We start from the raw sequence: 11,821 nt of genomic DNA, 5'->3' as shown, positions 1-11,821 counted from the left end.
ACAGCGTGGATGTGTGGGTAGGATTGTTTTCATGCAACACGGCGCTCCTCCGCACACTGCACAACCAGTAAAGCGGCTGCCGTGGAGGCTTTTCGGAGCTGCTAGAATTATCAGCGGTCATTTCCGTACAGCCTGGCCGTCCAGATCACTTGATCCTAATCCGCGTAGCTTCTGACGGTGGAGTTATCTGAAAGATTTGTGGTCAGTTATCCAATTACGTACGAAGCTGAACTGAAGGCAATGCATTCTGAACGTCAACCCCGAGACAATCCTATCGGATGTGGAACATGCCGTTTCTCGATATGACGGAACTTGTGACGGAAAACTGTGGGTAGCATATTAAATATGTCTTGCGCCAGTCTCACGACGACTAGAAACCGACGTCATTTTGCTTTCATATACTGTTATTGGCTCCAGGACAAACAAAATCCGATGCCCTTTTGCTTTTTGGCCTCAGAACAATTAAAAACCGATTTTTCCCATCCGATGTGGTACCACCTTGCCGTGATGCATGGAGTTACGTAACTAAATGTGCCACAACTATTAATGCCGAAGTTGTGCAGTCATGACATCGAACAGTATGGATGGTGTAATGTGTAGCTCAAGCCATAGCCGTCTTATTGCGATTCATCTGTCATTTGTAGCCGACCCCATTTACGTTAAGACGCTTACAGCACCACACATAGAAAAAAAAAATTTCGTTGCTTTCTTCCCGTGACATTTCCCCTGCGTCAATAACACACAATTTGACGTCACTCTGAGTATTAGTTCTCTTCCTACAGCGTTATTAAACTGGAACTTTAATTATGAAACCCTGTATAATAATTTCAAGACGTAATAATAAGTGTAACTTCAACAAGAAAGAATAAAAGATCTCCTCGCAGCCCCATCTCCTCGTGGTGGTTACTGACTAAGTGGAATGAGTGGTAAATTACAGCCCATACAAAATATATTGAGCAAGCAGTAAAGGAAACAAACGAAAAATTCGGAGTAGGTATTAAAATTCATGGCGAAGAAATAAAAAATTTAAGGTTCGCCGATGACATTGTAATTCCGTCAGAGACAGCAAAGGACTTGGAAGAGCAGTTGAACGGAATGGACAGTGTCTTGAAAGGAGGGTATAAGATGAACATCAACAAAAGCAAAACTAGGATAATGGAATGTAGTCGAATTAAGTCGAGTGATGCTGAGGGAATTAGATTAGGAAATGAGACACTTAAAGTAGTAAAGGAATTTTGCTATTTGGGGAGCAAAATAACTGATGATGGTCGAAGTAGAGAAGATATAAAATGTAGACTGGCAATGGCACGGAAAGCGTTTCTGAAGAAGAGAAATTTAACATCGAGTATAGATTTAAGTGTCAGGAAGTCGTTTCTGAAAGTATTTGTATGGAGTGTAGTCATGTATGGAATTGAAACATGGACGATAAATAGTTTGGAGCCGGCGGCGGTGGTCTCGCGGTTCTAGGCGCGCAGTCCGGAACCGTGCGACTGCTACGGTCGCAGGTTCGAATCCTGCCTCGGGCATGGATGTGTGTGATGTCCTTAGATTAGTTAGGTTTAAGTAGTTCTAACTTCTAGGGGACTGATGACCACAGCAGTTGAGTCCCATAGTGCTCAGAGCCATTTGAACCATTTTTTGAAATAGTTTGGACAAGAAGAGAATAGAAGCTTTCGAAATGTGGTGCTACAGAAGAATTCTGAAGATTACATGGGTAGATCACCTAACTAATGAGCAGGTATTGAGTAGAATTGGGGTTCAAATGCAGACTTCTTCGTACGAAGATTCCAACATTCGGCTGTGGTTTACTGTGACTCTCGTAATACGCTACAGCCATTATGACCGGACATGAATTTCAATTAGCGATCTGAATTTATACGACATACATCATGCGGTTTATGCCACATACTAGAATTGGGGAGAAGAGGAGTTTGTGGTACAACTTGACTAGAAGAAGGGATCGGTTGGTAGGACATGTTCTGAGGCATCAAGAGATCACCAATTTAGTATTGGAGGGCAGCGTGGAGGGTAAAAATCGTAGAAGAAGACTAAGAGATGAATGCACTAAGCAGATTCAGAAGGATGTAGGCTGCAGTACGTACTGGGAGATGAAGCAGCTTGCACAGGATAGAGTAGCATGAAGAGCTGCATCAAACCAGTCTCAGGACTGAAGACCACAACAACAACACAAAATTTATCAGGTGGCGGGGCCCTAGATGTCTAAATGAAGCCTTGAACGAAGAAAATGCTGCTTTATGGGTCTATGGGCTGCGCCAAGTCCTGATACTGCCTGGAGCTGAAATGGAGCCTTCCAGCTTGGGGCCACCTGCTGGCTGACTTCAGCCAAATGTAGGCAGTGTACCTAAGGCTCCAAGGTTCGCATCCTGTGTTTACGCACCACCCACAGCTGACTTGCTGCCGTGCCATCGCCTGCCCTGCCTGAATAGACGCTAGGATCGCAGACTTGCGTCAGCGAACCGCTGATGCATCCTACGTCCTTGGTTTGCAGCGACGCTCGGGTGCCTGCTGCACCACAGGCTGTTAGTCGGTCGCGCATTTGCCACTACGGTGTGACCGGCTTACTTCGTAACTAGTTGATACGGCATGCCTGTGGCCTGTCCAGCCTGACGCAGCTATAAGCGCCCTCCTTCTACAACACGGCGTGCCTGTCAGCCTGGCGACACTGTGCATTGTATTCCTCCAGCTGCCGCGTGTAGAGCTAAGTAAATCACCACCGTCCAGGGCCAAATCACGCCGCGGGGCCCTGATCACAGAAACACGTCGCCTTCGACTGCTGCACCAAATATGATCAATAAATATTTTACTTCTCAGTGCCTCTACGTCTACATGACGAGCAATCACTTGCTGCCCTGGAAACTATCCTGTATGGTCTTTGCGACCTGCGACAAGAGCAATAAATATTCGAGCCTCCGGTCCCCACTACAACTAGCCTCAGAAGTGGAGCCTCAGAAGTGGCACGTACACTGCCTAACGGAATTAGAGAATCACTATTTCTAAACGCTATAACTGCCGACCATGACGATACGTAAGTTTGAAGTTTGGCTTAAAGGTGCCTACAGCCTTCCTCTGTAACGCTTCGAACAGCACATGCGAAAAAATGGCCACAGCACAAAAGTCCACGTGAGCTCTAAGGTGAGTTAATAATGTCGCGTTGGCATGAAATTACACCGCAACTCTGCTCAACGCCACCGTGGACGTGTCACACGATGAGAAGATCTTCACTGCCCCTCTTACCCACGTTTCCCCATCTTTTGACGTCTCTGCGATGGATGTCAGAACCACGACGCCCGGCGTTTGAATCACACGATTTTCTTGTGGGCTGGAGAGGAAAGCATTTCAGACTCACCACCGCTCAGAATCGACTCGAAAACGCCTTAGGGATTGCCATAGAATGTGTCAATGAAACCATCCCTTCCATTGGTGCGTTGATTCCCAGACGTTTCGCTGTCGTAAAAGACAGTTCGCAGTGTCTTGACCGCCTTCGACGCTGCTGACACCCTCGGACGGTACGACGTTTCTGACATGTACATTTGTAACACGCTTAACAGAGTTGCGTGGGCGGCATCGAGGCTGTTGCTGGACCGGGGGTCTTTGCCGTTTTAGTCACGCACGTGTTAATGTTGCTCTTTCGCGTTTACACGCGACATGAGAGGGGAAAACAGGAGGGTTTAAAAGGCATTAATACTCTCTGATGCTTCGGATCGCTTTCAAATTCCGTCGATTGGTTTTGAACGGTCCCTAGTGATCCGAACCTGTACACGAGAGCAAAAATTTCGGTCTCGCAGCACTCCAAATGGATTCAATCACACTCAAGGTAGATGGTGCCCCATAGTGTCCTAAGAGAAGAGCCGAAACGTCCGTGGGTGTCAGCAGCATCGAAGCTTGTCAAGAGCTTCTTCCTGTTGTTCGTCACACTGCGAAATGTCGTTTTCGACAGCGAAACGTGTGGGAATTAACGACCCAAGATAAGGTTCAAAAATGGTTCAAATGGCTCTGAGCACTATGGGACTCAACTGCTGAGGTCATTAGTCCCCTAGAACGTAGAACTAGTTAAACCTAACTAACCTAAGGACATCACAAACATCCATGCCCGAGGCAGGATTCGAACCTGCGACCGTAGCGGTCTTGCGGTTCCAGACTGCAGCGCCTTTAACCGCACGGCCACTTCGGCCGGCCCCAAGATAAGGGTTGGTTTTATTGACACCCTTTATGCCACCCCCTAAGGCCTTTTCGAGTCACTCCTGAGACAGGGTGTGTCTTAAATGTTTTGCTAGGCCACTCATAAAAAAACCGAGTGATTTAAACTGTGGGTGCTACGGTTCTGACCTCGATCGCCCAGACGCCAGAACAAGGCGTTAAATGTGGGTAAGAGGGGATGGGACGGTCTTATCGTGTGACACATTATCGGTGGCGTTGGGCAGAATTTTCGTGCAAATGTGAGATCATTAATGCACCTTACAGGTCACGTGAAACTTTTGTGCTGTTGCGTTTGCTGAGGTGACGTCACAGGGCGCCCTGCTTTTGAGCCATTACAGAGGAAGCCTGTCGTCACCTCTGAGACAAATTTCATACTTACGTGTTACAGTTGGAGATACGAGTAATTACGCGGTTTCGAAAAAGTGATCCTTTAATTTTGTTTCGCGGTGCAGATTCGAGCTACGCCACAGGCCACAACGTACAGCTTCCTCAGTTCAGAGTGGGTGACTGAATAAACTGCTTTTCCTAATTTTAATATACCCACGCTTGATGGCAAGTCCACTGGATTGGCCAATGAATTTAAATCTGAAGCTTTTTGGAACTGAGAAGAGCATAGACGTAAATCAGTTAAAGGTCATGTAAAGGAATACTATGCTCGTATGCGTCCCATTAGGTGGACACAGCGTATGTTATGAGGTCATAATGCACTCTGCACGGAGTCGGGCCCAGTAACATACTTCACACGTCTTAGATACGGGCATTATGACAGACAGTGCGATGAATCTGCCTGGTTGATGATTGGATAGAAAGACTGAATTACTTGGAAACAGTGTTAGATTTGAGTGTTCTTGTCATTCCATTTCGTGTAGCTTATTTTACAATTCTGCACTTGTCAAAGGCATCGCTTAGAACAGCATGGCCACCTCCGTAGCCTTCCGTCCGGTTATTTATTCTTGAAAATAAGAAAGTAACAGCTTTAGCCCACTAAAAGAGAGCGTAGTAAAAACTGCTTATCCAGATACAAATGCCACAATAAACAACATCAGGGAGCACATCATGACATTCCCGGATAAGTTTTCATAATGAGGACATTGAAAGCAGACCGACAGCAACAACCAACATGACACAGTGAGCGCAAAGGCACAGTGCAGCCAACTGGAAAACAAAATCGTGACAGAATATAATTCACCAAACATTCAAAATGTGCAACGTTCTTAACAGATCATTCTACTGATGAAGGAACTGTATTTATCCTTATATAAAGGTGCGAGCAGGACTCGCGCCCTGAGGCTCCCGCAATTTGGGTGCATAGATCCTGAGAAATCAGTAAACATAACAACCACCCCTGGACGTAATAACGGCCTTGCTACGCCTGTGCATTGAAGCAAACAGAACTTGGATGGCACGTACAGGTACAGCTGCCCATGCAATTTCAACACGATACCACAGTTCATTAAGAGTAGTGACTACCGTATTGTGACGAGCCATTTGCTCGGCCGCCATTGACCAGACGTCTTGAATTGGTGAGAGATCTGGAGAATGTGGTGGCCAGGGCAGCAGTCGAACATTTTCTGAATCCAGAAAGGTCCGTACAGGACCTGCAACATGCGGTCGTGCATTATCCTGCTGAAATGTAGGGTTTCGCAGGGGTCTAATGAAGGGTAGAGCCACGGGTCTGAAATGTAACGTCCACCGTTCAAAGTGCCGTCAATGCGAACAAAAGGTAACCGAGACGTGTAACCAATGGCACCCCATACCATCACGCCGGGTGATACGCCAGTATGGCGATGACGAATACACGCTTCCAATGTGCGTTCACCGCGATGTCGCCAAACACGGATGCGACCATCATGATGCTGTAAACAGAACCTAGATTCATCCGAAAAAATGACGTTTTGCCATTCGTACACCCAGGTTCGTCGTTGAGTACACCATCGCAGGCGCTTCTGTCTGTGATGCAGCGTCAACAGTAACCGCAGCCGTAGTATCCTAGCTGATAGTCCATGCTACTGCAAACGTCGTCGAACTGTTCGTGCAGATGGTTGTTGTCTTGCAAACGTCCCCATCTGTTGACTCAGGGATCGAGACGTGGCTGCACGATCCGTTACAGCCATGCGGATAAGATGCCTGTCATCTCGAGTGCTAGTGATACGAGGCCGTTGGGATCCAGCACGGCGTTCCTTATTACCCTCCTGAACCCACCGATTCCATATTCTGCTAACAGTCATTGGATCTTGACCAACGTGAGCAGCAATGTCGCGATACGATAAACTCCAATCGCGATAGGCTACAATCCGCCCTTAATCAAAGTCGGAAAAGTGATGGTACGCATTTCTCCTCCTTACACGAGGCATCACAACAACGTTTCACCAGGCAACGCCGGTCAACTGCTGTTTGTGTATGAGAAATCTGTTGGTAACTTTCCTCATGTCAGGACGTTGTAGGTGTCGCCACCGGCGCCAACCTTGTGTGAATGCTCTGAAAAGCTAATCATTTGCATAGCACATCTTTTTCCCGTCGGTTAAATTTCGCGTCTGTAGTACGTCATCTCCGTGGTGTAGCAATTTTAATGGCCAGTAGTGTAAATTACCGTATCTTTTGGTTGTACTGGCTTAGAAGCTTAACTTTTTACACCACGAATGTACCGTAGACTTTAATATGTGACATAAATTTCAAGTTTAAGTGCCAACCAGATCCTAAGAAAAAGGGATCTGAAGAGTCAGAGAGACGCCAACAAAGCGGTCCTGTAAAGGTTCGTTTATAACGATTGAAGTATGGGACGAAAAAAAACTGGGAACTCATATTAAGTCGGTTGATCACATAGGCTGAAGAGAAAATCTGTGATTGTACACCTCAGACACCTCTTCAAAATGGTTGTATAAACAAGATTTGCAAAACGTGGACCAATCTATAGAGTTATCAGAAAAGGGTTGTAGGGGCTTTCGGATGGATCAGTATATACCTCACAATGGTCTTACGCTTATCATGGAGGACGGAAATCGGTGGAAAGCCCTTTAGATTTTGCGTCATCAATCTTCTGATTGGTTTGATGTGACCCGCCACGAATTCCTCTCCTGTGCCAACCTCTTCATCTCAGAGTAGCAATTTACGTCCTCAATTGTTTGCTGCATGCATTCCAATCTCTGCCTTTTTCTACAGTTTTTGCCCTCTGCAGGTCCCTCTAGTACCATGGAAGTTATTCCCTGACGTCTGAACAGTTTTCCTATCATCGTGTCGCTTCTTCTTGTTAGTGTTTTCCATGTACTCCTTTCCTCTCCGATTCTGCACAAAACTTCCTCATTCCTCACCTGATGGTAAGTCCATTTAATTTTCAACAGTGTTCTGTAGCACCATATCTCAAATGCTTCGATTATCTTGTGCTCCAGTTTTCCCACAGTCCATGTTTCACTACCATGCCATGGTGTGATGACTGGGTGTTGTATGATGTCCTTAGGTTAGTTATGTTTAAGTAGTTCTAAGTTCTAGGGGACTGATGACCTGAGATGTTAAGTCCCATAGTGCTCAGAGCTATACCATGGTGTGCTCGAATGTACACTCTCAGAAATTTCTTCCTCAAATTGAGGCCTATGTTTGATACTAGTAGATTTCTCTTGGCCAGCAATGTCCTTTTTGGCAGTACTATTCTGCTTTTGATTTCCTCGTTGCTCCGTCCGTCATTGGTTGTTTTGCAGCGTAGGTATCAGAATTCCTTAACTTTATCTACTTCGTGACCATCAATCCTGATGTTATGTTCTTCGCTGGCCTCATTTCGGCTACTTCTCATTACTTTCGTCTTTCTTCGATCTACTCTCATTCCATATTCTGTACTCATTAGACTGTTCATTCCTTTCAGCAGATCCTGTAATTCTCTTCGATGGCACTGAGGACAGAAATATCATCAGCGAATCTTGTATTCTATTAAGTCCGTATGTAAATGCGCATAAATTTCACCCATGTCCTACCTTAACTGCATCATACTGCATCATAACGTTACAAGTTGTAATTTATTGTACTTTGTTACCTCTTTAAGATATTATTCTACGTGTTTTTCTCTTATTTCAAGGCAGTACTGCACTCGTGTGTGCAATGAATTACGAATTGTTTGAAACAAACCAGGATCATCTCGTATATCTTGACAAGACTATACATCTCCCTGTTCCAGCTCGGCATCCGTTTCAACGTGGGTGTTGTGCATTTCGCTTTTCAGATGAACCGAAACAGAAAAATCCACTTGACTGAAATCAGGTGAGCTTAGAGGCTAAGGTACAGGCGTTGCTCAATTTAAGATTCTTGAACCAAACTGGCGCGTTTGGCGCAGTCTTACATTATGAGAAATATGTTCCAGTGTCTCACAATCCCTGGTCACCGGTGATATTTGAGTGCAGCTAGATTGTGACTTAATCTGAATGTTTAGTTTTGAAATACGTTTGAGCTAACTAGGACAATGTTTTATTCTGAATTCAGTTGCAACTCGAAACAAACATTCGCAACTATCTAGCAAACGACTCGTTTGGGGACTCATTTTTAGTAGAAGTTTTGCTTGTATTGTCGTACAATTTCACTCTTGAAAGTTTTTGATATTAATTTGATACATCCTGGGTGAATGTTCCCTACTGGTGGTTTACGAAGCATCGGTAACTAATGGCCTACATTATCTGCTTTAATAACAGATGCGTCAGTGAAGCGGGTGATTTTGAAACCTACGACTACGATACAAATTTATTCACAGCGATATAAAAGAAACACAACATAAGTTTGCAATGCCTGAAATAAATAATGCCATTGACTTGAAAATTTCATCACGTAGGTGGCCGTCATTTTCCTTCACACACATTTCAAGTTTTTTTATGGAAGTTACTGGAACATCTTGCACGACTGGCGCTGGAATTCGATTAACTTTGTGATCCTTCAGGTGCTAGATGGTGTATGGTGGGTCACACAGGAAGGTCAGAAATTTCAGATGACTCAGAGAAAGAAATCACACACTGGAAAGTCAGAGAATCTTGGAGGCAAGGAACAACACTGGCAGTGAAATTCCATTAAATTCCTCCCGAATCTGATCCTTCAGTTTCTGGATGGCGCATGGTGAGTCACACGGGAAGATATGATATTTCAAATGACCCCAGTGGTTCAAAATGGTTCAAATAGCTCTGAGCACTATGGGACTTAACATCTGAGGTCATCAGTCCCCTAGAACTTAGAACTAGTTAAACCTAACTAACCTAAGGACATCACACACATCCATGCCCGAGGCAGGATTCGAACCTGCGACCGTAGCAGCATCGCGGTTCCTGACTGAAGCGCCTAGAACCGCTCGGCCACCGCGGCCGGCTGAACCCAGTGGAAGGAACCACATAGTGAAAGGCGCAGTTACGGAAGATCAGCATGCTGTTGCACCAGGAAATGATTTAACATGTGGGCATTACGTTCTGTATTCAGAGTAATTGCATTGCCGCTATCATCTTCAGAAAATTATTCCAAACGATGATACGCCGCACCACACTACCACTTTCTGCCTACGAAGTAGCGTTTCATAAAGCATTTCAGGATTTTCACGCGACCAGTATGTAAAGTTTTGCTTGTTAACAGAGCCTGACACATAACTGACCTCACCGCTCATGATCAGATTGTCACACAGGCATGTGTTGTCGTTCATTTCCGACAGAAGGATAGTCGCTTTGAGAGGTCGTTCGCATTCAGGTTCTGCGCTATACGGTACTGCAGTTAGTTGTGCAATATTCGCCGTACATTGCGATCCGGTATGTCGAGTTGCAGTGCATGTTTACTTGCAGAACGCCTTAGCCTTCCGCTGGAGGCTTCTTCCGAACTCTGGTGTGCACACACGTTTTGCACTTCCATCCCTCTTTCGCACCATATCGCCCGTTTCCACAAAGTTTTTAAGTAGGCTGTTTAGGTTTTTTTATTGGTAACGCCACCTCTGTATGAAAATCACTGACTGTGCTGTGTGCAGTCTGTGGCTGCTTTGCATTGTTGTAATACTCGCCATTGTAGTGTTAGGGAGCTGGCTGTGAACAGCGCGTAGCGTTGTGCAGTTGGAGGTGAGCCGCCAGCAGTGGTGGATGTGGGGAGAGAGATGGCGGAGTTTTGAAATTTGTCATGAACTGCTATATATATATATATATATATATATATATATATATGATATCAAGGTAAATACATTGTTTGTTCTCTATTAATATCTTTCATTTGCTAACTATCCCTATCAGTAGTTAGTGCCTTCCATAGTTTGAATCTTTTATTTAGCTGGCAGTAGTGGCGCTCGCTGTATTGCAGTAGTGGGAGTAACCAAGATTTTTGTGAGGTAAGTGATTTGTGAAAAGTACAGGTTAATGTTAGTCAGAGCCATTCTCTTGTAGAGATTATTGAAAGTCAGATTGCGTTGCGCTAAAAATATTGTGTGTCAGTATAAGCACAGTCATTTATAATTGTTAAAAGGGGAAGTTTCATATGTCGACCCTTAGCCTAGGATACCTCAATGGAATCTTCTGATTTTTTCTTGTAGTTTGTGTAATTAGTGTAGATTTTGTTTATTGCTAGCGCGTAATTGTAGAGAGAATCTCCTTTATAGTTGCAGCCTTTCATTGTTGTACAGTAAAACAGTTGTGGCATGCATGTAGATTTGCACCAAGTATTTCGCAACTACAATTAACTAGATATTATTTTCAGTGTTATGTTAATGTGTTCTCTTATTTTTGCTCTTCAATTTGTGCTTTTCTGTGTTATCGTGTGAAATATTGTGACAATAATGGCGTGTGAAAAACGTAACACTAGGCTACAAAGTAAACTGAGAAATAATAGTGACGACGAGCGTAGCTTATCAGCACCACTGTGTAATGAATTAACAGACATTCAAAGTAGTAATTTGGTAACTGTGCATAGGGAAATGGAGCGGGCGTCAAATAATGGCGTAGACAATGAAACAAGTAGTGAACAGGGAAGCATTATCGATCGATCGGTCGGCAATAGCTCGCCTCAGGAAGCCGAAATGACACGACACGATCTCGCAAATACTGTAGACTCAGGTTTTGGGTTCTCACCGTTTTCTCAAATGAGTCGAGACACATTTTCCGCTTGTCCAAATGTGAACGTTGCCGGTGCAAATTCACTGCCGAAAAGCACTGAATAACATGTTTCAGACACCAATGCATTGTTATTACAATTAATACAACAAATGGGACAAACACAGCAAAAGCTTCAAAAGTTAGACACAATGGAACAACACCAGAGACAAACACAGCAACAATTAGACGCAATGGAACAAAATCTTCACACCACGCTTGAACAAACACGTGAAGATTTGACTACTGAGTTACATAAAATCGAATCGAAATGTCAAAAAGTCTGTAACGACGTAAAAACACAAATTTGTGAGCATTTTCAACCTATTTTTTCGCGGCATGAATATGCATTACAGAATCACGAAGCAGCCATAAAAGAACTGCAAATTATTGTTCATGAAAATCATGAGACCTTGCAAGCTAAAATTGACTCAGTTGCATCTACCGATTCGGTTACGCAACTTGCAAAAACTCAGGAAAACTTAAAGGACACAGTAGATACTCTGAAAATTGGTTCAGAAAGA

This window comes from Schistocerca nitens, chromosome 4 (genome assembly GCF_023898315.1).
Source record: "Schistocerca nitens isolate TAMUIC-IGC-003100 chromosome 4, iqSchNite1.1, whole genome shotgun sequence".
Classification (NCBI taxonomy): domain Eukaryota; kingdom Metazoa; phylum Arthropoda; class Insecta; order Orthoptera; family Acrididae; genus Schistocerca; species Schistocerca nitens.
The sequence above is the reverse complement of the archived record's forward strand: the minus strand, read 5'-3'. Positions refer to the sequence as shown.